The following is a 25,706-nucleotide window of genomic DNA, read 5'->3' as shown; positions in this document are numbered from 1 at the left end:
AATCTAAATGAAGCACTCTTCTCAAAGACCTCCAGATTAGGTCAGGATTGAACAGAACACACGTGCACTGTTTGGTGGATGGGGCTAATAGGGGTGTGCAAGATGGGCCCTATTCAATTTGGATCTGAATTAGGCCCAAATCAGGGACTCTGCTTCAATTTGTAGATTCAGATCATTGTCCCTGGTTCAATTTGGCTGAATCTGAATCTGAAGATTTGGAGAATTAGTGATTCAGCCATAGACACAGCTTTAAATACTTTTTTACATGCCCTCGAATTGGAGAATTCTGATTCGATTTGGAGAAATTAAAGGGTCTCCTGATTTGATTCAGATTCAGAGATTCAGCTGCTGAACTGGGCTGAATCTCCGCCAAATCAAATCAGTGACCAAAGCGTCACCCTAGTGGCTAGAAAACTCTAGTGTTTAAGGCCAACAGACTGTGGGCACTCTCCAACACTTCCCAGGAAGCTGAGGGAGAATACCAAAGCCAGCCAAGTAGCCAGGTACCCTTGATTGACCAGCATGCCCCTCTCCCCGACCCCTCCCTTCTGACATCTGGCTGCTGTCACCACCTCCCCACAAGCTTGCTTGAGGGCTTGGGTCTTAGTGGGGCTGGGCCGGGTCCACATGGTGGAGAGGCTCTGTTCCCCCAGCTGCAGCCAGGAACTGCAGTTGGGGGCCGCACCACTTTTTGCTGCACTGGAAACTGTGACTGGGGAGGATGAAAAGGAGCCTCCCTGTCACACAAACCCAGCACAGTCCCCACCAAGACCTGAGTCTGCAAGTTGGGGGTGGGGCGTGGGAATCTGCATGGCAGAGAGACTCTGTTCCTCCCCCACTGCCCCAGCCACAGTTCCCAGTGTGGTGAAAAGTGGCATAGCTCTGAGCTGCAACTCCTGGCTACAGCAGGGACAATGGAGCCTTTCTGTTGCATGGACTTGGCCCAGCATCCCGTCAAGCCCCAAGCAAGCAAGCTGCAGGGGGATCTGCATGAGAGGGAGACTCCATTTCCCTACCCTTTTGCCTGGCCACATAAGGAGGAGACAAAGCCTGTCTCCTCTCTGTGACACCCTGGCAGTGGGGCTGGACTGGTGCTCACCCAGACCAGAAGAGTAGGAGCTGAGACTAGCAAACCACCCAGAAATGGGCCCTTGGGATGCTGGTGGAATGTGACCTACCTTGATTCAAGAAGGTGGGTCACATTCATATATAGTTGTGATTCTAGAAGATACTACATTTCAGTTACCAGGAACACTTCCTGATGTAGTTTAGGATAGCTGTGTAAAGTATGAGCTTATATATGCAAATTTAATTTTGTTTCCTTGTGTGTAGGAACTACAATTGTGGTTGGAAATACATTTTCTAAAAAAATGCTGAAATGAAAAATTGAATTATCTTTTCTTCAAAAATGTTGTAGTTTTATTGTGAAAACTACAAGATGAAAATCAGAAAATTAATTTCTCAGTTTTCCAAGAAAGACACATATACCCAAAACACTAAAACATGTGTTGGTTATAAAAATGTCTCCAGCATTAACTGCAATAAAGTCCATAGTAGTACTATAAGATCCAAGACAAGGTATAAAAAATTGACTTGCGATTTGAGGCATCTCAGCTAAGTGAAGGCACAATATGCTCTAAGTGACTATATAAATACAGGGATGATGTAACTTTTATTATATTCTACTATAACACAGATATATATTTTTATATTTTCTAATTGCACAAATAAGAAATGGAGGAATAAATTGTTTTGGAATTATGTAAATACTTTTTTTTTATTAAATGGAAGAGGCATTCATTTACAATAGCATAATATGTATTAGAAGCAATTATATCATCTGGATTTCTCTTTGGGTGCAACTTATGCACTAGTGAAATGGGGTAATTATGAGAAAATGCCTTTTTGTTGTTAATTATAAAAGTGGTATGATGTTTGAGTAATTACAGCAAGATTTTCTCTTTTTTAATTCTTAGTATAAATATGTATTTCAAAGCAATTATAAATAACAGAAGGACAAATATGCCATTTCCTTTTAAAACAAAAAAGAAAGGAAAGAAATAATATTGCCTTGATATAACTGTTAATGTTCCACATTTCATAAGATGCAGAAATATTTGCTTATATAATAGTTTAAAATCCATATTATTTTTGAAACGCACATGGAAAAAATGTCTTTATGTTTTAATTAGAAAGAGGCCTGGTGGTTTCAATTACATATAGGGTTCAATTACATAATAGGTAGGGAACTTGATAGAAAATGATCCCTTTGTAATTACTCAAACAGAAGGCTAATGTCCTTATTAACAGCAGAGAAGGCACTAATCCAGAATTGCCTCAAACACATTGCCTGTCTCTGAGCTTTTTAAGCCAGCTCCCCCACACAGAGGTAAAGTAATTATGCTCGATTAGGTAAGGCATCTGGGAATTTTGACAAATGTATGAGATCTGAGTTATGCTGGCAATCCCAAGCACTGTAACTTAAGTATTTTGGGTCACAGCACAGACCAGCCCTACACAGCTGCACGGAGGCTTAAGTAAGACACATACATGCACTCCCTTGAGTAGCTTCTTTAACATCTGCTGCTGAGTCAGAGCAGCAGAGGTTGAGTACCCAGGACTCCCATCCTGACATAAAATGACTAGTAATCTGCTAATTGTCAGGGCCAGTAGTTGGTTACTGCTCTCCAGGAGAAAGAGAGGAAATAAGGAAGCAAGTGCTCCTGCCATCCAGGCAATTTCTCATGACCACAACTCTATAGTTAACTGAGAGATGGATTATAGTGTATGTATGGCAGAAATGTTAAAACATAACAAAGCTTTGCATTTTTATACAGTTCTAACTGGTCTAAAACTGCATGCAACTTACTTTAGGTAGGTGCCATATTTATGAAGAAACACAGGCTAAGAAGTAGAAAAAATCTCACTTTATCATGCCTTCTCATTTTTTGTTAGAGAAGATCCTTAATCAGGTTTCTGTAAGATTTATTTCAACTGGAGATTTTGATCTTGGTATGAAATAAGGTATGAACTTAATAACACTTACATTAGTCATTCTTCATGTGTTTATTTGGCATTAATGAATATAGATGGCTATTCAGCCAAGAATGTGTTCAGTGACTAAAATTTCTACTATAGGGCCTGACCCTGTAAATGTCTCTGACAGCCATAGTATAATATGAGTAATTTAAAATGATGTCCTACAGCAGTAAGTATTATAACCACTAGTAAGCCACTGTGAAGTTAGATCCTTAAACTGCCTTGTTAAAAACTTATGTTCATTTTGTCGATGTTAAAATGTAAATGCACTTTCTATTTTTTCATATAAAGATGTCATAACTTTAGAACCACATTAGAAAAATTTTAATACTTTTTAAACAATCAAGTGTAAAAGCTGCAGTTATAGCTAGCTCAACCTTTTCTCTCTGGATCAGAGCTTCCATTTATGTGTTTATTATCCTCAGGTAGTGACCAAGTTAGCCTCAATTGTTTCTTGTTTAAATAACTGTTTAAACAGCTGACTAATTTGACTTTGGGCTATTTTATAGATCACATCTCTATATATGGCTTAACCATTTTTCTTTGACTTGCTAGCTTGTTTGTTGTTTGTTTTTTTTAATATTGCATCATATTGTACCTTGTACCAATTAGTATGATGTAATAGAAAATATGTTGTTTATAAGCAGTACAAGAATGTTTTCATCCCTGTCAGTCCTGCAAATTCAGTCTGAGCTTTGAGCATAGAGGATACTCCTTTTCTTCTCACGCATCATCACTAGTAGTAAAAAGTATGAAAGCTAATTAGACCACAAATACATCTGTCACACCACTGTGTTCAGAGTATGCCCTCAGTGAAGCTTGTTCATCTTCATTACTTAAATGGGTTTTCATGAGTTTAACAGAGGAGCATTTTCCTTATAGGGCCATATGCATCTCACTGGGTCATTGAATATTCTGCTTCTTGCTTGCTATTCAAACCCAGGATGTTTTCCCCCCTGGCTGCTCAGTGTGTTGGCTTCAAGAAGAGGGGTGGAGCATGTTCTCTGTCTCTCACTCCTTCTCTGCTCTTACACAGTCCCTATCACTATGGCTGTTTGATGGCCATTCATAATTTTAAACCAAAATATTCTGCTAAGGCAAATGTGCAGCATTTACAGGCAAAGGAGGTGGTGGCATTTGGTTGGCTTTGTATATTTTGACTAAGAAGAAACTTATTGTGATCATGTTATTTTATTACAATATGCCTAGGATATGAAGTGACCCTTGCTCCTCATATTGTTTAAGGTATTTGTCATTAAATAGTCACTGAATAAAATTCACAGAAAACATTAGCTATAGAGCCTAGAAACCAGAGCTCCTTCCTTCCCAAGACCAGACCAAAGCTTCCTGGACCGCAGTCACACTCCCACTTATGTATCCCCTTTCTGGCTCCATGTATGTCCACTCTGGAGACCGGCCCCAGCAGCCCTGGCAGGGTGCACAGCTGAGTGGGGAACTGCTCCAGGCTGGGGCTGGGATCTTACAGTGGTGACAGCGTAGTCCAGAGTCAGGGCAGAGCCACGATCTGCTGCCTGGGGTGTACAGGCAGTGGAGTAAATCTTTGCTCCAGACCATCCTGTCACTGCTGCAAGATCACAGCCCCCAGAGCACCTCCCCACCCAGCCACATGCCCTGCCATCATTGCTGGGGCTGAGCTCTATGGAAACTCTGGCCCCACGCTGTCACGGCACTGCTGCTGCCGGCCTCTCCATGAAAACTGGCCACAGCAATGTGGGCAGGGGCTGCTGGGAAATGGAGTCTATCATGGGCTCAATTCACTTTGCCCACCCCCGAACTAGACTATTGGTTCTTAACCTCTCTAGATTCAAGACACCCCTCAGAAAATGCCAGCTCTTAATTTTCACACTTTTTTTTTTTAACACCAAAGAAGAACAAAGTAATTTGTATGTTGCAAAGAACTCAGAAAGATCACAACAGGTCAGAAGGTTTTTGACTCTATGGATTCCTATTTGAAATTTCTGGGCTTATCTTGTGAATCACATGTAGGTGTTTACACACCTCACAGTGCTAATACTGTGTAACATCTTTAAAAGGATCTCCTGGCACCCTGGTTGAAAATCACCTTGATCCTAAGTCTCATAGGCAAGTTCCCTAGCCATTAGGCTAAAAAGGAGGATGTGCAAGTGAGGCTCCTTCACACCATTAAGAGTTTTAGGTAAAGCTTACAGGCTTTTCAAGGCACATTAGGATTGTAAGAACATCTAAATCATATTAGAGGCCTCCATAAAATGCTTCTAAAGGGAAGAAGGTTGTGAGATCAGGATAGCATCCTGTGAAGGGAAGAAGTCTTAGTGTTTTGTTACAGGAATTTCACCATTTTGGTACAGAAGAACCCATGCTGCAGACTGACTTTGTAAAATTATAGGAACTGTATAGGAAAGAATTGTGTGAGAGAAAATAGATTATAGCTATCGGATAGCAATATCAACTAACCAGTGACCAGCCTTTCTGAGTATTCAAGTAATACATTGCTTAAATTATACCAGACCTCATACATGCAGTATGTTATAAACAAAACATATAGCACTATGTTAGGAATGAATTATCCTCATACTCATTATCCTTTCTGAAAACATGTAACACATTTTTATATTATTGTTCTGAGCTAACTGGTTACCTTCTACGCATTTTGTTCAATATCTTCATCTGTACTTGTCAAAGTAAACAAGATAATAAAATTCCTCTGATACCTGGATATGCCATCTGAAAGCCTTCAAATGATTTATCCCTTTATTATCCTGTGCAGTTAGTTGAACACTGATGCATTCTTACAGACCTTACACAGTGTATGTCACTATTTATTTCTGTTCATTACTGTACCACACTTGCAGCGGGTAACTTGTCTTTGCTTAATGAGAAGATATAGAAATAAGTAGTGTTTAATATCACATATACTTGATCAGATATGTAGCTAATCTTAACATTAACCAGTAGCTGATTTTTTCTTCAAGAGGCCAAAGGTCAGAAAACCTCAAAAGATGTCTAAATTAGCAAGTACTAATCATTAATTCTTTAGGGGTCAAAGATTTACCCAAACCTAGAAAATCCTTGGGCTACCATAACTGACGCATTAGTTTTTGTAGCCAGGGGCACGCAATGTAACTAGCATCCCATCTGAGCATCTTTGCCTTCCTAGCTGGAATAACCAAATAATCATTTACAGCTAAATTGCCTGAAGAGGCTTTCAGTCTGAGCCCCAAAAACTCACTTGTAGCTAAATAGTGAGATACTTTTCTTGTAGCTTTTTTATTTAACTAGCATGCTTTTTGTCTTAATATAAACCTTCACTGATAAATTCAGAGAAGGTCTGGGTGTTCCTCTATTTCAAAAAGATTCAAAGACCCAGACCTCAAAATTTGGATTTGAATTTGCAGTACTTCCTCAGTTTTGATTTACCTCACTATGTTGCAAATCATATTTAACTTTAATCAGATCCAAAGCTAACTCCAAATGTAGTAAATTCACTGTCTGAGTTTAAGCTGGCACAACACACTTATAGTTGTTATTTTTTATTATCTATAGCTTTTGCATTTTCAGTATAATAATGTTTTCAATAAACATGAAAAAACTTCAACAAGGCACATTCTGAGTCTTGTATGTACATACATGAATCCTACTTATTTAGGAAAGTTGATGAAAGTTGCATTATATTTGGCCTTAAAGATTCACAGTAGGTTCACATTAACAGAAAAAAATTGCCTGTGATAAATATATTTAAAGGTTCTCCACACTACAAAATCACTTTAAGATTTTTGTACAAATTAATAATGGTTCAGAATTTCTATACAATTTAAGCTTCAATGTAGACTGTAGGTTTGCTTTATACACAGCTTTAATTATATTCTGTGAACTACAATTAAAAAGGGGTATGGTTGAAACTAAGTAATAGGACAAGTTGAACTGAAGACAATACCATTGTTTTAAAGTGTGATCCTCCTTCCTGGCGACTGCAAACTCCAGTTATGCCATCTTCAAACTGTAGTTAGGACATGTGTACCCCTTGTTCTGAATTCATTCTTCTTGTAATTTCTTTTGTTTGAATAGTGATTTTTATTCCAGTTTAAAAGCAGGTTTAAGGGCAGGAAAAGGATGTTGACAAGCAATCATGAATCAAGGAATTTCTGTAAAAAGAAAGCTGACCACAGGGTCTTGAAGCAAACACCCAGAAAGTTATGTTCTAGTTCCTGACCTTCACTCTTGCTCCAAATAGGAAGCAAGTAATGTCAGCTGTATATATTATTCAGGTCTCCCCTTCTCTTTTTTTCCCTCTCATTCCATGTCTACTCTTCAGGGATGGAGAGCCAGATTCAAGTCCCTAACAGGAGGCTGTCATCTCTGAGACACAACTAAGACCAGTTTTTCTCTTCCCACACTTTCCCCTACACTTTACCTCTGCAGAGGGCTACAGCTGGACTTCTTGTGTTCACTTATACCTCTGAGGGATGCATGCTACAGTTACCATTTGCACCTTCATTTGGACAGAAAAGCTGTGCTTATAGCATCAGACCTGGAATCCTAGGCCATGTGCTCTTGGACAATAACCTAAATTTCCTAAACATTCATTCTGTCTTTATTTTTTGCTCAAAGATAGAAATCATTTGAGTTGGTGTCCACTAAGATACCGGTGGACAAAAACATTCATCTTATGGTGAAAGTAGAGTGCACAAGCCTGCGCTATGCATACAAGTTCCTTGTACAGGAAATAGAGAGAGGTAATTGCCTAACAATGGGGTTCACAACAGTCACAATGCTGAGTAGGGGATAGGGAGGTCATTTAGGTAGCCAGTAGGAACTGGCAAAGAGAGAGGCTGGTTTTAGGAGCCTATGTGAGATTGGGCTTTACCATCCCAAAACAATGCCTCCCCAGCACTTTCTGTTAAATACAATGCTGCTCATGCCCTGAGCACGTCTCCCGGACTGTGTCCCTCAGGACTTGCAGATGCAGGGACACTTTGTGTGTGGATCCAGAATGTGCTCAGGCACAGAGACGCTCAATCCAGCTGAGATACCAGTGCTCCTAGGCATGTGCAGTTGCAAATTTTTTAAGCACCAAAGCTACTGGGAAAAACTTAGCTGTATATGAACTTTCAGACACACTGCTTGGCAAGGCATTCATAAAACACTCAGCTGGGTTCAGGAACCTACATTTCACTGAAGTTTTATCTTGGGTACCTACAATCTATTTTTTTAATTCAGCTCTTATTTCTCAAATAGGTTCTAGTAAGATTGTTTATTCAGAAAACACATTCACTAGAACTAATTAATCATCCCTAATGATAGATAGATACACAGAGATCTTGAATCAAAACCTGACTGACCCCTTGTACTGAAATGATTCCATTAAAATGAACGAACAACTTCAGATTTACATTAGAATGAGTATAATTTGCAGTCACATTGGCATGAATAGCTGAAAGCTCTTGTTTATTGAAGAGATCCATACAAATTTCACTGACCACTGATCACCTGCACAGAAAAAGGATAGCAAGGTATTAATATACCATTGAGGATAAAGAGATAAAGCTGGGTGTACGTCTTTGCATGAAAAATAGATGCACATATTAGAATTTAAGAAGTTGGTATTTTGATCCTGTTCCTATCGCATATCATTTGGGATCTACAGCATACTTTATTCCTCAGGTTTACCCTATAATGCTACTACAGATAACAACAAAGCAACAAACCTGGGTGTAATGGTCCTCTCAAGCTAAATTGTAACTATTTGTTTTTCTTGTTGGAGTACTTTATCCATAACTTACTTCTCTGTAACAGACAGAAGGGCAAAGCTGCTTCTACTCCTGATTTGGAGGTAAGTAGGAGTGATACCAAAGTGGGTCAACTAAATAAATAACAACTCTGTATCCCTCTGCAGGAGACTAACAATTGACATAACAAGCATGGAACTAAAAATGAAAAAAATAAGGCCTCCATTGAAGAGTCTGGGGAAATAATAGACACAAAATAGAACATGAGATATATTGGAAATATATATTTCTCATTCTAAATTACAGGCTCACATATTCTTTAAAAAATAAACTTATGGGGAAATTGACTCTCTCTCTGCCTTGCATTGAAGTAATCCCACATGGACATTTTGCATTCCTTTGGCTGCCTGAAATGCTGAGATGTGGATGTTTCAACACTTCCTCTTTTGGGCTGTGATTTAGCTTTGAATAAGAGCTTTTGCTACAGAAAGGAGTAAGGAGTGGAATGTTTACCAGCAGCTGGCTGGGGTGGGTAGTAAATGGGACAGGAAGTCATGGTCTGTGTCTCGGAGGAACAGAAAGGAGACGGGCTGCATGCTGCCTCTCTTATCTCTGCAAGGAAGTCAGGCAAAGTCAGGATGATGTGAATTAGCACTACTGTTTTCTGTCTACAGCTCCACATGCCTTTTTACAAACATGTCACCAACTGATTTGTGCACTGGGAAAATACATAACCATTGCATGTGTTTTTGTCCTCCTGCTCCTTAACTTGAAATTCTCTTTGTATATAGCAAGTGGCAGATTTTGAAGAATGAAGGCAAGAGGAAATGCAAGCTGCTGAAGGCTCTCAAGCTCAGCTGGAGGAATATGTAATAGTCTTTTATTTTTCCTTTAAAATGACACAGTATAATTTACACCTTGTTTTACAACTGCAATTTCTTTTTTTTCCCCCCTGAATTTCAGCCAGCCTCACTCACTGAGGTTCTCAGCATGTTGGAAATATCTGAGCTGTGACCTTCAAGGAGCACCTGTACACCACACTTCTGAGCAAAGATAGCAGGTCTGTTTTGTGTGGCTATAATCAATGTCTCCATTCACTAGGGCAAAGTACCAGCTGTTGTGTTACCAGGGGCATTTTACAGCCGCCATACTTTTTTTTTTTTTTTTAAAGATATTTACAACAAGTCTGGAGCTCTCAGATTTCTTCAAGTCCTCTTATCATCATACTTCAGGGTTTGATAGAGTAGGAAGTTTTCTCTGTAGTTGAAAAGATCCTTTTGCTAATCAGTAGAGGGGACACATGCATGAGATTGCTAATTGTATGAAAGCCAATCAGTTAAGCACACTGATTATCTGTACTAACATTACCCATACAGCTCCCCCAGAGCTCTGTTCTGCCGACTTCCATGCTGCATGGGAGTGTGCAGTCTCAAAGCAATTGTCCTCGTGGCCTTTCACAGCACTGCCATCATCGTGCCTCCAGTTTCCCTCCTGGTTCGCCCAATACCTCTCTTAGCCTTTAAAATGTTTCAGTTGCTGAGGTGATTTCATTTCTAACCAAATTAAAAAGGCTGCCATTTTGGAGATATCAGACTCTCTAAAATGCAACCTGTCTTCTGTTCCAGCCTGACGCAGCAAAGCCCTTCTTTCCTGAAGGTGTGTTTTTTCTCTCCCTCCATCTCCTCGCCTTCTCTGTCACTCCAGGTTTTTTCTTGTAAACAAGAGGTCTCTGTACTTCCTCACAGGTTAGGAGTATAGGGAGAAATCAAGCCCTCTAATTATGGGTTTCTAGTCCTGGGAATCAGCCAGCTTGTCCATGCAAAATACAACTTTGTCTGCATCTCCTTAACAAAGTATCTGCCTATGCCACAGACGCTCTTGACCTGTCTCACTGCGATTTTATAGGTTACACCACCAAGACATCTTTTCCTAGAGTCTCCCTCAGAAGTCCCCTTTCCCCACCCTGCCCCTTCTCCACTTTTCGTAGAGTCTCGACAAGAATTCATCTTTGCCTTCAATTCTAGAGTAAAAAATTATAGCAAGTGACCCCAGCCTCCTTTACAAGATTGTGCTCCGTGGTCGATTCTGGCTCCCAGGCCGTCTTGTCTCCAACTCTGCCCCTCTGTGGAAAAGCTCACTCAGACTGTAATCTCTACCTAGCCCCAGGGTTCAAATCTCCCACTTAACCTTGGAATGGGGTCTCCATAGCTCACTCCCGTTCACAGGATTCCCAGCTCAGTAACAACGGGGATCTGATTAGGAAGCGTTTCCTGCCAATCCCTGCACCTATGCTATTTTTCAAGTAGTAACATTAGACAGCAGGGTACTTATTGACTTGCATTTGTCCAGAAGTTTTCTGTAACCTTTTCTGTAATGTGAAGATTTCACCACAATCATCACTGCCTTTGTCATTTTAGGATTAAATAACAAGTGTGCTCCATGTGGAGTAGATGTGAGCACCAACCAAAAATGTCACCCCTCAAGGAATATGTTTGCCCATTTACTAACTACTTCTTGCTGAGAGTATGTGGTCTATCGATTGCAATAGTTTCCAGTTAATTTTTCATTCATAACCTACAGAGGTCTAAACAGCTAGATGTCCAGCTTTATCAGAGGCCATTTTCTCCTTAACTTCCACTCTGATAAACTGAGACAAGGTGTAGTAGTTAGACAAACATCCACAAATTTGGACATCAGAGCTCTAGAGGCACAGAGCATTTTAAGTGGTGGTCTCTTGTCTGGAATTTGCTTCCTCTCTTACTTCAACACATCTGTTGACATTAAGGGCACAATGTAGTTATGCATGTACTATTTATTAAGGTCTTTTTTATCAGATAAAGAGCTGATTTGCCTCAGGGCATATTTGAGAAGTGGTTGATATTTTTTTAGTGAAAGGATTGATTTTTGCGGTTGTAGAACTATTTCTATTGAAAATAAGTTCATTTTCCTTTAAATCTTTTTCCCTTATGTATCAGTGCTTAGAGATTTATATGTGTACATTGTCTCAGAGTAGCAAAAATAAATGATCTTTTTACCTTTGAGCTATTTATACAGATGAAAACAATACCTAGCAGTTGGGGTACATTTCATCTTTTAAGTCATTTATGAACATTACGTTAACTAACTAAATTACAAATGAAACCCATTAATGCATTAGTTCCCCAAAGACCCAAATGATATATGCAAGATGTAAGACTTTTCTTGGAAAAAACATTTCAGCAAATGAAAGTTTAAAAATTGCTTCATCAGTTGCCCAAGATCTTATCATGAAAATAAGATTAATTCATGGCAGGCCTGTAACTCTGCAAAATAACTTTTTGTCACCTAACCTTATTTCAAAGGTGAATAGGCAGAGTTTGCTCTAACTTTCAAAATGAACAATTTTCACTGTGAATGACCATGGAATTTTTTTGAGAGACTTCTTATAGATTGTAAACCAGACTGTAGGAATATAAATGTAGTCCTCACTATAGTTTGGCCATGAGAGGATGCTATTACTATCAATGTAATGGCTATGCCCCACTGAAAAAGTCTTTCTGTAATGTATAGCACAGTGGATGCATCTACATGTACAATTAATGAGAACAAATAAACTTCAGAGCATATTGCACCAGGGTTTATTCATGCCCAGCACATGGAGCCCAGTCCTAACAGCCTGGACTGGCCGTTAGACCCAGGGGGTCAGCCTGCCAGCAAGCCAGTACTGAAGCACCTTGTACAACAACCAGCTGGGGCAGTGCTGCCATACACAAAAAATACTTGTACTTTACAAGTCCTACCCTGCTGCAGTTTGTTTCATGCTCCCTAGTAGGGACAAACGTGTAGACACTTAGATGTCTACTGCACAGTTAATTAGTCAACTACACAGTAAATGTCTTGTGTAGATGCACCCAGTAAGTGGTAAATAAGTACATACACTCATGTACTGTGTACAATAATGGGAACTGTCTTTCCATGTAAAGGTGGTGCAGTAAGATACAGTTTTATATTTCATTTCATAAGTAGGCCTAGATCATCATCTACACAATGATTTTCCTGGAGTTGAGATGAGATATTATGGAAATAATATTGCATTTGTGATGGCTACCAGGATATATATTTTTGGTAGATTTTCTGATCAAAGCACTTTGGACAGGAGGTAAAGCCTTGAAATAGGTATCCTCAGATTCTGAGGGAACCCAAAAAGGTTCATCTTGACATTCACACTCCCTCCCCACCCCCTTTTTTTTTCCAAGCAAATATTCCTGTATTTCCACCAACACCTTTTAATTTCCAGTTTTTGATCTTTGTAGAAACTAAAAAAGTTGATGACAGAAATCGCTTTTCCACACTAACTAGCAATACCTCTGGGACTGTTGTACTAGAGTAGCTGTTGACACATTTCTGTGCCCTTTATTTGGGTTCTGCATAAGTGGTCTACTTAGGGCTGGCATTGAGAGAACATCTGGACCACTGAGAGGTCAGATAATCACTTTCACACCACCCCCAACCACCTGTTCCAACCACTTTTTCCTCTGTTCCCCATTCAGCCTTACTGCAGAACTTCAGCAGTGAAGGATATTGTGTTCAAGCTTTCCATATGTCTTTGGATTTCATCCAAAATAAAGCAGATGCATTTATCTATGTTTTGTAGATTTAAACATTCTTTTTTATGTACATGTTCTGGGAAGATGTGAGTTTAAATCCCTTTCTGAGTGAAGTTGGGCCTTGAACCTGAGTTTCCTGATCCCTGAGCAAGTGCCCTGAACAACAATTGGGTTAAAAGCTAAAAGAATCTGTTTGCTTGTCCTTAGCACAAGTAGATAAGCATGTTTTTTTTCTGCATTCACACCTCCAGGAATTTCTACACCTGCCTGGGTGATGCTATTCCACCACAGAGTATATATAGCCATAATGGGGGGCTTCTGAGCATGCTCAAAATGACAGGTATAGTGACACACATGGAACAGAATCTAAAGTCTGCATAAGTGCTACAAATTTCACTTAAGTTACAACATTTGGGTATGTAAAGTATTGGATTTTGCCCAAAACATCTCGCATCTGTTGGTCCATATACAGGATTCCAAATTGTTCCTGCTCATAGCTTCCCTGTTAGCTCAGGTGGCAAACACATGCATAGTGAATCTAATGTTGCATCCCTACTAGTGTTCTATGTGGGTGTTAATTTGATGATGCATATTGAAATCTCTGTGGGGGGGTGTTCTTTTTGCAACTGCACTGTATATTCCTCATTATCTGGACACCTTGCTTGAGATACTGCGTCTGATTTACAGAAGTACTGAGCATTCACAGGTACAAATAGTCAATGAGAACTGTGCTTTGTTCACATGAAATAATGTCACCTTATATACTCTCAAAAACCAAGTCAGAGGTACCTCCAATTGAGAACAAAAATTTAGCTGGATACTTTTGACCCGAATTTCCCTCTGATCCAGTTGCAACATTACTTCTAGCTTTTTTCCAACCTGGTATGCTTGGCTTTGCAATCTTAATAATATTTTTTAATGTACAGGGGATTTTTTTCAATATAAAGTAAAATAGACTGGCTACAAAATGCAACGGATTACAGATGTTTGGAAATAACTATGTAAGAGAGATGTTCCAGAATTTCCTAAACCCTTTATAGCTTTGTAGCTTGATAGTCTGATAAAGAAGAGGATTTCAGAATACAAGTGTTCAAATAACTGTGTATGGTGAGCATGATCGCTGAGTGTTTATTTAATCAATTATCACTGTAAGTCTTATAAAAATGCAACATATTTTAAATACTATGTACAGAAGAAGTATATTACACCGTGTGTGATTATCACTGGCTTAATTTTCCTTTAATTTTATATTTTAGAGTTATTTGCTCCCCACATAGGTCTGTTATGGATGTTTACATAATTGTGAGCATGGGTGGATGGTAAGCTAAATAAACTTTCATTGCTCCAGTGTTACACTTATCTTGTCCATTAATTAGTCAGTTTGTTTATGGATTCTGGCAAAATGTAATTGTTCGCAACTGCTTGCTCTTCCTTTTTTGTGAGGCCATGAGAGTTGTGCTATATTAAAAAAAAGTTTAGCTGATATCTTTGATATCATATCTTTGTTTCGCATTTCATTACTTCTACAGGAGACCTTTTACAGCAGTAACAAGGAAACATTCCATTTTACAAAACTAAAGCCTTACTTTAGTTTCACTAGGCATATTTATCCCTGATCAAATGTAACACAGCTAATTGGCATATTTTGCAATGACTCAATTTCCATAGTGCATTAGTTGCCCAGGTTGCCCATCCCATGGATTACTATTCAGCTTCAAGTACCATCTGTCTTTCACATCTCTTGCTTTGTATATGGTTGGCTAAAGTATATCATTTTTCATAGTCTAAATGATCTAATATCCATATATCTCTATCCCACTTTAAGTTTTATTTCCACCCTTTTGGTGTTTCTTTGGGCTTTCAGTTCAGTACTAAGTTGTTTTCTGTTCATACTGTAGTTAGCAATGATGTTTTACTTGTCTATCAGGTTTTTTTAATTTTGATTTCTTGCCCCCTCAAGTGGTGTGGGATTGACAGCCCTGGAAAATGCAACCTGTTCATCCAAAAAGGAACAGAGAGGAAGCAACAATGTGATCGCCAAAATGATCCCACAATTTTACTTTAATCCTGAGCAGGAAAAAACCCTCTCTAGGACCAAGAGGACAGTTTCCTAATAGGATACAATTGGCAGGGCTGTCTAATGTGGCTTTTGATACCTATCTATTAAGAATTTGACAGTGTACTTCATTTACAACAGATATATCAGTTTAGGAACCGCCACCAACTGATATCACTAATCGAACTGAATTATTCAGACCCCTACCATTAACAATCTCCAGGGAACTGATGGTTGATGGATTGCAAAACATTCACAATATTCTTATATCTCTTCTATATCAGACAAAATCTCAGCTTTCCAAGTAGGGTGCTTTACACCTCTTTCCTCTACCTGAACAGTGCAAGCAGGTCAACGTTTGATCCACCTTTAACTGATGCATCAAACTCACTATGACTTCCAAAACCCAGAAGATCATTGATGTCCTGTTTTCTACAAAGCTGCTCATTACAAAATGTGTTCATATTCAGCTTCATAGCTCACACAAGGAATATAAGAATAAATCAGACACTGAACAGTAAAATGTAGCTCTACCATAGTCTAGCAAACCAGAAGTCTAAGCCTGAGCACAAGTTCTACAGTAGACTGATCCTCGAAAAAAAAAAAGCATAACACTAGAAGTAAAAGGATCACAATGCTCCACCTGCTTCCCAAACCTTGAGGTGACAATGGATAAAAGGAATAAGTATTCCCTGCTCAGAACAAGGGCATACAGTTCATATGCTACCCTGTCCAAACTGCTTACCTTTTTTAGGCTGCTGCTGCTAGCTATAAATAAAGCAGCACTATAGACAAAGTGAACACATTTAGGGACAAATATACAAAGGAGAGTCTGATGAACCCAGAAGTGTCGGGGTTAATTCAGCTGATAACCTGCTATTCACTACTCAGACTAAAGCATATACAATATTTTCTCACATATAACATGCATCTTTTCCCAAAAAATTAGCCACCCAAAATTGAAAGCCATTTCTTTCATTCAAAAAGAAGCAAGCCTCAAGACACTGTGAATGTTCAGAAAACTGGAGGGGTGGAGTTGTGTATTAATCCTATTACAGTCATAGCTATTGGCTGAGCACTGTACCTTGTACTCAAAACAGCAGTTGGGCAGTTGGTAGTATCTTGATGAAGCTTGTGAAGTGGAAACATTTTATTTACAGGAACTTGTTTAAAAACCTACTTACAGTAAAGAACTAACAGTCTTGTACTGCCTTTTGCAAGGCTCTGGGGCGTTTGTTCAATATCTTCATTAACAATCTAGAAGATGGGATAGATTATACCTTAAACACGTTTTCACATGACACCAAGATGGGAAGTGTAAGAATAGGATTCAGAGTGACCTAGACAAATTGGTGGGGGAAAAAAAAACTCATGAGGTTCAACAAAGACAAATACAAAGTCCTACATTTGGGATTGTTCCATCCTATGCAACACTACAGGCTTGGGACCAATTGGATAAGCAGCAGGTCTTCAGAAAAGGACTTGGGAGTTACAGTGGGCAATAAGCTAACTATGAGCCAAAAATGTGTCTTGCTGCAAATAAGGCTAACGGCATACTGGGTTGCATTAGTAGGACCATTGCCAGCAGATCAAAGAAAGTAGTTATTCCCCTTTATTCTGCACTGGAGAGGTCACGTCTCATGTACCGTGTCCAGCTTTGGGTCCCCCACTATAGAAAGGATGTGAACAAGTTGGAGAGTCTAGCAGAGGGCAATAAAAATGGTTAGGGGGCTGAGGCACATGACTTCTGAGGAGAGACTGAGTGAATTATGCTTATTTGGTGTGGAAAAGAAAAGACTGAGGGGGGATTTAGTAGTGGCCTTTAACTAACTGAAGGGTGGTTCCAAAGAGGATGGAGCTAGGTTGTTCTCAGTGATGGCAGAACAAGGAGTAATGGTCACAAATTGCAGCAAGGGAAGTTCAGGTTAGATATTAGGAAAAATTTTGTCACTAGGATGGTAATAAAACACTAGGACCTATTACCCAGGGAGGCTGCAAACTCTCCATCCTTGGAGGTTTTTAAGACTTGGTTCAACAAATCCCTGGCTAGGATGATCAAGTTGGGGATAGTCCTGCTTTTGAGCAGTAGGCTGGACTAGGTGATCTCCGGAGGTCCTTTCCAACCCTAATTTTTTTATGATTCTAGCCGTGTGTCACACAATTGTCTTCGGATGACAGATTGTTCAGGAGGTATGATATCACAGGAGACAGTCGACCATGCCAGGAAGTTCCTGAAGGCACACTTCCTAGACACTGTATGTCACACAGTAGGCTATGACTATGGAAAACATTTTTTTTCCCCATATTCTGCCTTCCAAAAACAAGGTGGGTGTTTTACTTGGGGGTATATTGTATGTGAGAAAATATGGTAATGATTTGAAGACATTCAGCCTGTAGAACATCCCCATCATCTTAATTTTTCTTTGATAAGAGCAGGAGAAGGTAGCATGTGAATTCCCACAGAGTCTAGGACAAAGAGCAAGGCAGTACCTGACTGACATGGACAGAAATAGACAAAGGAGGTGCTGAAATAATACTGTATTTACTCAAATATAAGATGGCTCATTCAATCACCTCAGAAGGAAAAAGACTCTCATCTTATATTCCCATATGAAGTGGAGTGGAAAGCAGACAGCGGCTGTGGCTCTGACTCTGAGTTTGGGTTGGGGCCAGAGTCAGACCCATAGCAGCCTCCTGCTTTTCCTGCAGCTTCCCCCCACCCCCCCTTCCCACCTTCTTACCATCAGGCACAGCTTAGCTTCAGCTCAGGTTGGGGGCGTTTCCTGGTTACAGAGCACATGGAAACTCCTTCCCCTGCTTGGCCAATCAACAGTAGTGACACTGTGGCATTGCCTACCTGGCCAATTAGCACCACTGACACTGGTGCATAGCTCAACAAGGGCTGAGCTTCCATGACTTGTGTCCTGGGACAGAGCTGCCAAAGCAGAATCTGACAGTATGGGAGAGTTGGGATGGGAAGAGGCAGGGACTGGGGGGTAAGGGCTGTGGGGAGCTGGGGTGGAGGGCTGGAAGGCTGCAGGGGGAAAAAGTAGGTGGGATCACCTGACCTCCCTGCCTAGTCACTACCTTCTTTGCAGTAGCAGTCAGGGGATGTATATGTGTGTGTGGGGGGGGAATTCAAGACAGCTCTCCAATACTTAGATTTTATACCTGGAAAATCATTAAAAAATATGAATTTCCACATATAAAATCTAATTATTGGGGCCGGTCTTATATTCAGGTTGTCTTATATTTGAGTGAATATGGTAGGCAGAGAATAGAGGGGGAGATGTAGGAAAGCAAAATACACCTTAAGCCACTGGGCACAGAGGATATATGGCTTCCAAACAGAGACATGGCAAAACCTAGGGTAATGAGGAGCTCCAAAGACTCCAACCATGCATATGCACCGACAGCACAGGTTGAGTCTGTTTTTTCTCCTCTCAGATGAAAAGTTGTAAGTGACACTTGGTCAAAATTAGTTCCTAGCCACAAGCATCATTTTCCAAGAAATGTTCTGAAAGCTTTTCCTATTGCCCTGGGTAACAGTCACAAAAATGCTGCCCCACATGCATGTGGCAAGGCTAAAGACTGAATAGAAGCCCAACTGAAATGAACCAAATCACTCCTGTTTTCAAATGCAGAAACATTTATGAGGATCATAAACACCAAAATCATTCACTCAAATTATTTCAGCAGCATGAGGGAAACTCATGAAAGCAATGTTTATCCAGTTATACAGCTGAGGCATGCTCTATGCAGAATCATTCCTTTATTTATCCAGTAAGAGCCCTTTGCTGACTTCCCAATGATTTGTGGAGGAGTGGTGCTAGTCTCCAGTTACTCTTCTGCAGCTGAAATCTAAACTGATTTTAGCTAGCCAGTACCAATCAACTGCTCAAAATGAAAAAAAAAAAAAAAATACTGGGCCTACAGACCACACTCCAAATCAGAACAAGATTATCATGGGAAAGTGTCCAAATTCAAAATATCCTGAAATATTTTATTGGAGACAAAGGGGGAAATATTGCATGTTCTGAATGTAATTTATAAAATAATGCTGTATCCTTCTAAACAAGCAAAGAAATCATTTTTACTTAACTTTTATCCTCTACCAAGAAGTGTTAAAAATATCAGTATAATTCAGTACCCAAGCGTCTAGGGTGACCATCATAGAGGACATTCTGGTTTTTTACTCTGTCCTCTGTACTCTCTCGATACAGAACGCAATGCCTTTATGTCCTCGATCTTTTTCTTCAAGAGAAAAATAGAGTCTATAAAGGCACAGGGTTCTCTTGAAGAGAAAAATAGAGGATATAAAGGCATCCGGTTTCATATCAATAAAGGACAGAGGACAATCAGACTGTCCTCTCTGATGGCCACCCTACAAGTGTCCTCAATCCCTTTCCTATGATTTAGCCACAAACCCATCTCATTTATATGTATCTATGTAGAACTGAATGAAGGTGAAGGTTTGGACATCTGTGGAACACTTCAGTTTGGGAATATGGGATAGTTCGGATATAAGGAATGTCATATGTATCAGGTTTGGTTGGGTTTGTTTTTTTTGCAGAAGGGAATGTCTAAAAAAGAATGTCTAACTGTTATCATGTGGCTTCAAATAATTCTGGTCATTGTCTGGAAAGAGATTAGGTTCCTACAAATAATCACATTCAGTTTATTTTTTAGTTTTAAGTAGAGGGTGCTCTCTGCTTCATTCAGGTCAGACACTTGAACCTCAGTATTTGTACATCCAGGTTCATGTCTAACCATTGGAGTTCTGGCTATTCTAAACTGAGAGAGAGAAGGGTGTTTATTTAATTCATTCTCTGTATCTGACTTTAACTAGACATTCCAGACTTGGCCTGAACAACCCTTTTTCAGAACCATTACATTCCTGAAAAAGATCTTGTTATTGACAAATATAATTTTATTTGAAAGGAAACCTCCTTAAAGGAAAAACCCTGAACAGATTTAGTCAGGATACATTTATTTCCCCCCATTCTGTCACTGTTTCTCTCCATCCTCTGGTAAATCATTTATACAAGGATTTCAAAAAGGAACTTTAGACTTCTTTGAAAATCCCAGGGTTAATTCTCTGTTCTTCAATTTTCCTATTTAATGCAGATAATCTTAGTAATTACTTCCTTTTGTAAAGTTCTGTGAAACCTGTGGATAAAACATCACTATTATTGGCGTGATTGGTATTATTTCTGTGCTTTGACAGGTTAATGTGAATGTGCTTACAAGTCCTTACTTTCCTACAAATATTTGCATAAATGCAAGGGGCCACAGAAGTGCCGAAGGAACAGCTATGCAAAAAGTGCAACACTGAGGAAAGAAAATTGATTTTTTAAAGTGAATAAAAATAAGCGGTACACAACTTCCACCATTCATCCAAATCTATTGATCATTTTTTTGCTACCTCTGGCTTGTGTTAATCATAGACCTAAAAAAGTGCAGCATCAATCCAAGTTAAATGTTTTCATTTGAAAACGGGTATGTTTTTAAATGGATTTACTTTCAATTATAATTAATCACTAATGAAGTGATATAAAACACAGAAAAAAGACAGTGCAATTAGTCAGGAACCACTATTGCTAAAACTTTTGTATCAAAGCCACTCTTAACAATTCTCTGATAAACAACAACAAATATCTAAACAGACAGACAGCTGTACACAAATGTATTAATTTATTAAAGCTCCCAAACCTTGACTAAAAATCAATTAGGTCAAATGCTAACCAATTTGCTGACATTATTAGGCTGCTAACAGGATAAATGTTTTTAACATGATTTCAAGAGTAAGTTGAGATGACAGAAATGGAGCTGAGGCTGTGCTTGTTTCTGCATTCCATCACTACTCCTCTGTACATCCGTCAATGCCTACAACATTTATATATTAAAAAAATTAGGGTATGTACAGATATGTGGAGAGGTTAGATTGAGTTAAAAATGACCCCCTGATCTATGGGGGGGGGAGCAGAGTCTTTAGGAAGGATCAGAAGGAGAAGCAGGGTCTCTGGGGGGGTTTGAGGGAATGAGGCCCCCCTGAGACCAGGAGCTATTTGTAGCTCCCTCCTCCCCGCATCCCCAGATGAACAATCCTGCCTAGTGAGCCCACCCCCCTGATCCCACCCACCCTTTCTCCTACCCCAACTTACTTCAATCAGCTCCTGGGACCAGGAGTAGCCTGTGGGATGGGGATTTGGTGGGCTCCAGGGAGGGCTCGTTGGTCTGGGCAGGGCATCGTTTGAGGGAGGAGTAGGGACCTAGGGACTAAAATATCCAGGGGACAGGTAGGAAAAGCATAGACACAGGGCTGGGGCCAGTGGCTGGACTTGCCTTGGGGTATGTTCTGGCAACTGTACACAAGTTCAGTTATATTGGTTTTGCCTAACTGGACCTAAGTTAAACTCTCTGATGTAGGGTTAATTTTAGATTGGGTCAGCCATTTTTAGACTAATAAACTTCCTGAATTTCTATACAGTTTGGCCTTAGACCCTAGTTAGATCAATCTACATAAAAGGTTTGCACCTGGGCAAACTAAGTGAGATTGGATGGCATTTTTTTAAATTCAATCTAGCCTCCTGAAATGTCTGTACATAGCCTATAGGACTTCAAAAATAGCTCAGAGTTCACCCATCTCTGTTCTGTCTTAAGTAATCTCTGAATCAAAGTGAATTTGGCAAGTCCTAACTCTGACTTTTTGGCCTGATAGCTGCCAAAAATGTCTCAGACGTGAGCATGGGTGATTGGTGAATCCCGAGACTGGGGGGGGCACCAAATTGCTGACAGTAGGGAGTGCCCTAGCTGCCACACCAACAGCAGGGCGGGGTCCCACAGCAGCCAATCGCCAACCAGGGGGGTCCCCCAGTGGCTGATAGCTGAGCCAGCAGTGAAACCAGGAGTGAACTTCTGTTTTTGTGGCTGGTGCTTCCAGGGGGTGCATGACCAATCTCAGGGGGTACACATGCACTGTGTGCTCCCATTACATGTCTCCAATGCACATGAGAAATAATACTGGACTGTCTTGGCCTGTGAAATCAAGCGACCAGATTCAATGGCTCAGGGCTCACCCTCTAGTCCTACGTTCCTATCAAGTCTGCTGATGAAAAAGGACAAGAAATTTGAATCATTCCATCTCAGTGACATGTTAATTCCCAAATCTATATAATAATATCTGAGATGCAGATATTAACTGTGAATTTGTTGATATTTTTGGCAGAAACACATAGTGGGCATGTCCCACACATTAAATTAACACACCTGAATAAACTCCAGTATAGTTTGTGCCAGAGTTTATTACTCCTGAGCTGCATTTACATGTGCACCTGGGACTGCAACATGTTGAGCCAGGTCTGAGCAGTCCCAGCTGGCAGGGGTCTGGGGGGGGGGAAGGGGGAGTAGTCAGTCTGCCAACCCAGTTCAGCATGATGCAGAGGGGCTGGCTAGGGTGCAAGGATGCTTCAGCATTGAGCTATGTGGCAAGCAGACCCTCATTGAAGCACCTTCATACCCCAGTCAGGCCTGTTAGTGTTTACACATATGTTCTGGCACACTGAATAGCTCCATTGCAAGATAGCACTTGTGTGTTTACAAGTACTATCCTATAGCTGCATTTATTAGTTTACTGCAGCCTAATAGGGCCACACATGTAGACACTGAGACTTTACTGTAACTAGTTAGTCAGCTCCACAGTAAACATCTCCTGTAGATATGCTGAGTGATTATTACTAATCTGAGCTGCTCCTATCACCTCTCTATTTTCAGTGTAACTTCTGTCTGGCATTCTCCAACCTTGACTTAATTTCTTCACACTGACCAGTATATAACAATCTTTCTTTCTAGAGTTCTGGGAAAGACAGCAGTTCATATCTTAGAGGGGGAGGTGGAAATGCTTTCTGTCTCTTTTAATTATTATGGTGCTCCAATTACCAAGTCTCAATTTAAATGTTGAGCTCACATGAAGCCAGAACTTTCAGTCATCATCTCTTGAAACCTCCAGTTTCACTTCTTTCTGCATGTAAGCCATACCAAGTAATACTGAAAACAAGATGCACACATCAAAAAGTTAAAATAGAGTTTTCTCCTCCTCACCAGATTTTCTGGGAGAGAGCAGACATTTAACTGTTTTTATTGTATTCTGCTGGTTGTCTATAGTGAGTCTACAATAGATGGGGTATATTAACATGTATGGAGGGAGGAGTTCAAATTTGTACCGTATTTTCTAATGGTATTTTAAACAATCATGTACATTTCAGATTCATTATTGATTTCTGTTGCTACAAAAATTCTTACAAAATAAAGATGTGTTACAAATAATTTATAATAGATTGTAGGAACATATCATAGTCTTTCTATCTAGAAATCTACCTTTTTAAAATGCATTATGATCTTAAAGCCGTATTTTTCTAATATATCCTCAATTCTTTTCATCAAACTGGGCTAACATATTACTAGCATACTGAACCTTCTGGCTTAACTGTACTTTGCAAAGCTGCATCACAATCCCAGTATTTATGATATTTAATCCAGATCAAAATATGGCCCATAATCCACATTTTAACATCTATTAATTGGTTTTAGGATATTTAGGAACATGGTTCTGATGTCATGGTGGGCTTCTCACTTTTTGCTATTGATTTTAAGGAGCCAGGTTTTCATTCTACTTATTGTCCCTTTCAAAACAAATACGCACAAGTTTTTAAGCATGATCCTAATGATGTATGATGTGAAAAGGTTATAATAATTACTTTAATTCCATTATATCTGCCTACAAATCTGTTAAGCTGGCCTGACACCTTTACTTAGATTATCTGCTTTGATTCCCCAAGCACTTGAGAGAGCTTTATGAAGTACTTTCTATTCCCATTTAAGTACTGTGTTATAAAATATAGTGCTTTTCAATCTGACTTGCAAAAGAGAAAAATAGATTTTTTTTTCCTCTAATTTATGTATTTGTGGTATAGAAAGAAAACCTAAAGATGGTTGGGGAACAATAATTCTTAGTTTTTTATATAAGAAACTCCAGTCTTTTCTATGCTGGCAGATTCTGTGGCCAGTAGAATTAGAACATCACCACAAAAATGAATGATAGGCAGGGTGTAACAGGATCTTTTAGCCCAGTGCAACAAAGGAGTTAGACAAGCATCCAAGGAATGTCAAGCCCCAGAAGCTACTCTGTCAGCTCAGGGTGAGGTAACACATTGCACTTATATCATACTAAGGGCACTTAAAATGTGAGTGTCCACATATTCAAACTTGTTAACTCATGCTAAGTGTCACTTAAGGCAAGAGCTAATTCTGGGCCATGCAACTCAGTTCATGTTAGCAGCCCAGAGTAGGGATAGAGCCCACACACCTCTCATCAGCCATCTAGAGGCAAGTCAGAGCTGTGCAAGCAATAAATGGTATTAACCCTTAACATGTGACTGTTCACAGAACTTTTTAACACTGCTTAACATTCCACAAATTTAGTATGGTCTACGTATAATGTGTAACTTCACCCCCAGAAAGCCAATCTTGGGGCAGGGGGGAGGAGGGGCAGCAATCCCAGAGACAAATGGAGAAGAAAAAGGAAGATCAAATGATCAACTGAAAAGGACTTTTGTGCTTAGATGTGCTGCACGCTGATCTACTGGAGGCAGAGGTACTCAAAGGAGCAGTCATAAAGAAGGAAAGACTGCAGAAGGAGATGGATGTCTGGTCCTTTCCTTTTTTTATTGGCCAGTAATGTAACTGAGGAGTAGTGATCGGGAATGCCCTGTTTGTGGAGGGTTTAAAAATAGCTGTTGCCACAACTGGTGACTGGATGCACCAGTGCTGCCAGCAGCATAGCAACCAATGCTATCTATGACAAGTAACTGCCATCTTACACCTCTGCTAAAAGCAGATTGTCAGACAGTTCAAAACATGGTTTGTGTTTCTCTTTAAAAAAAATTAACATTTAGACCTAAATTAACACATACTTAAAGGATACCTATTTGTTCAGCAATATTAGCCACTGAGAACAAACTCAATATTCTTCAGTCTTCCTACAAATGTTTGATGGCAATGTAAGATGTTGACATTAATATATAAATTCCCTAGATTTTTTTTTAGTCCTTTGTTCCTCAAATATTACCTTTACTTAGAAGTTGTCATGACAGTCTAGGTTAGCTGATGTGTTCTTACAGGCAAGATTGAAACATCTGGGGACAGTAACATGTTTTTCACCACTTGGCCTTAACACCTGTATTAGCTTCCTCTATTGGTCATAACAAAAACTTTGAACTTTTGAAAATGAGTTGTCAGGAC

This window comes from Crocodylus siamensis, chromosome 1 (assembly GCF_052110815.1).
Source record: "Crocodylus siamensis isolate JL-2025a chromosome 1, ASM5211081v1, whole genome shotgun sequence".
Taxonomy (NCBI): Eukaryota; Metazoa; Chordata; order Crocodylia; family Crocodylidae; genus Crocodylus; species Crocodylus siamensis.
The sequence above is the reverse complement of the archived record's forward strand: the minus strand, read 5'-3'. Positions refer to the sequence as shown.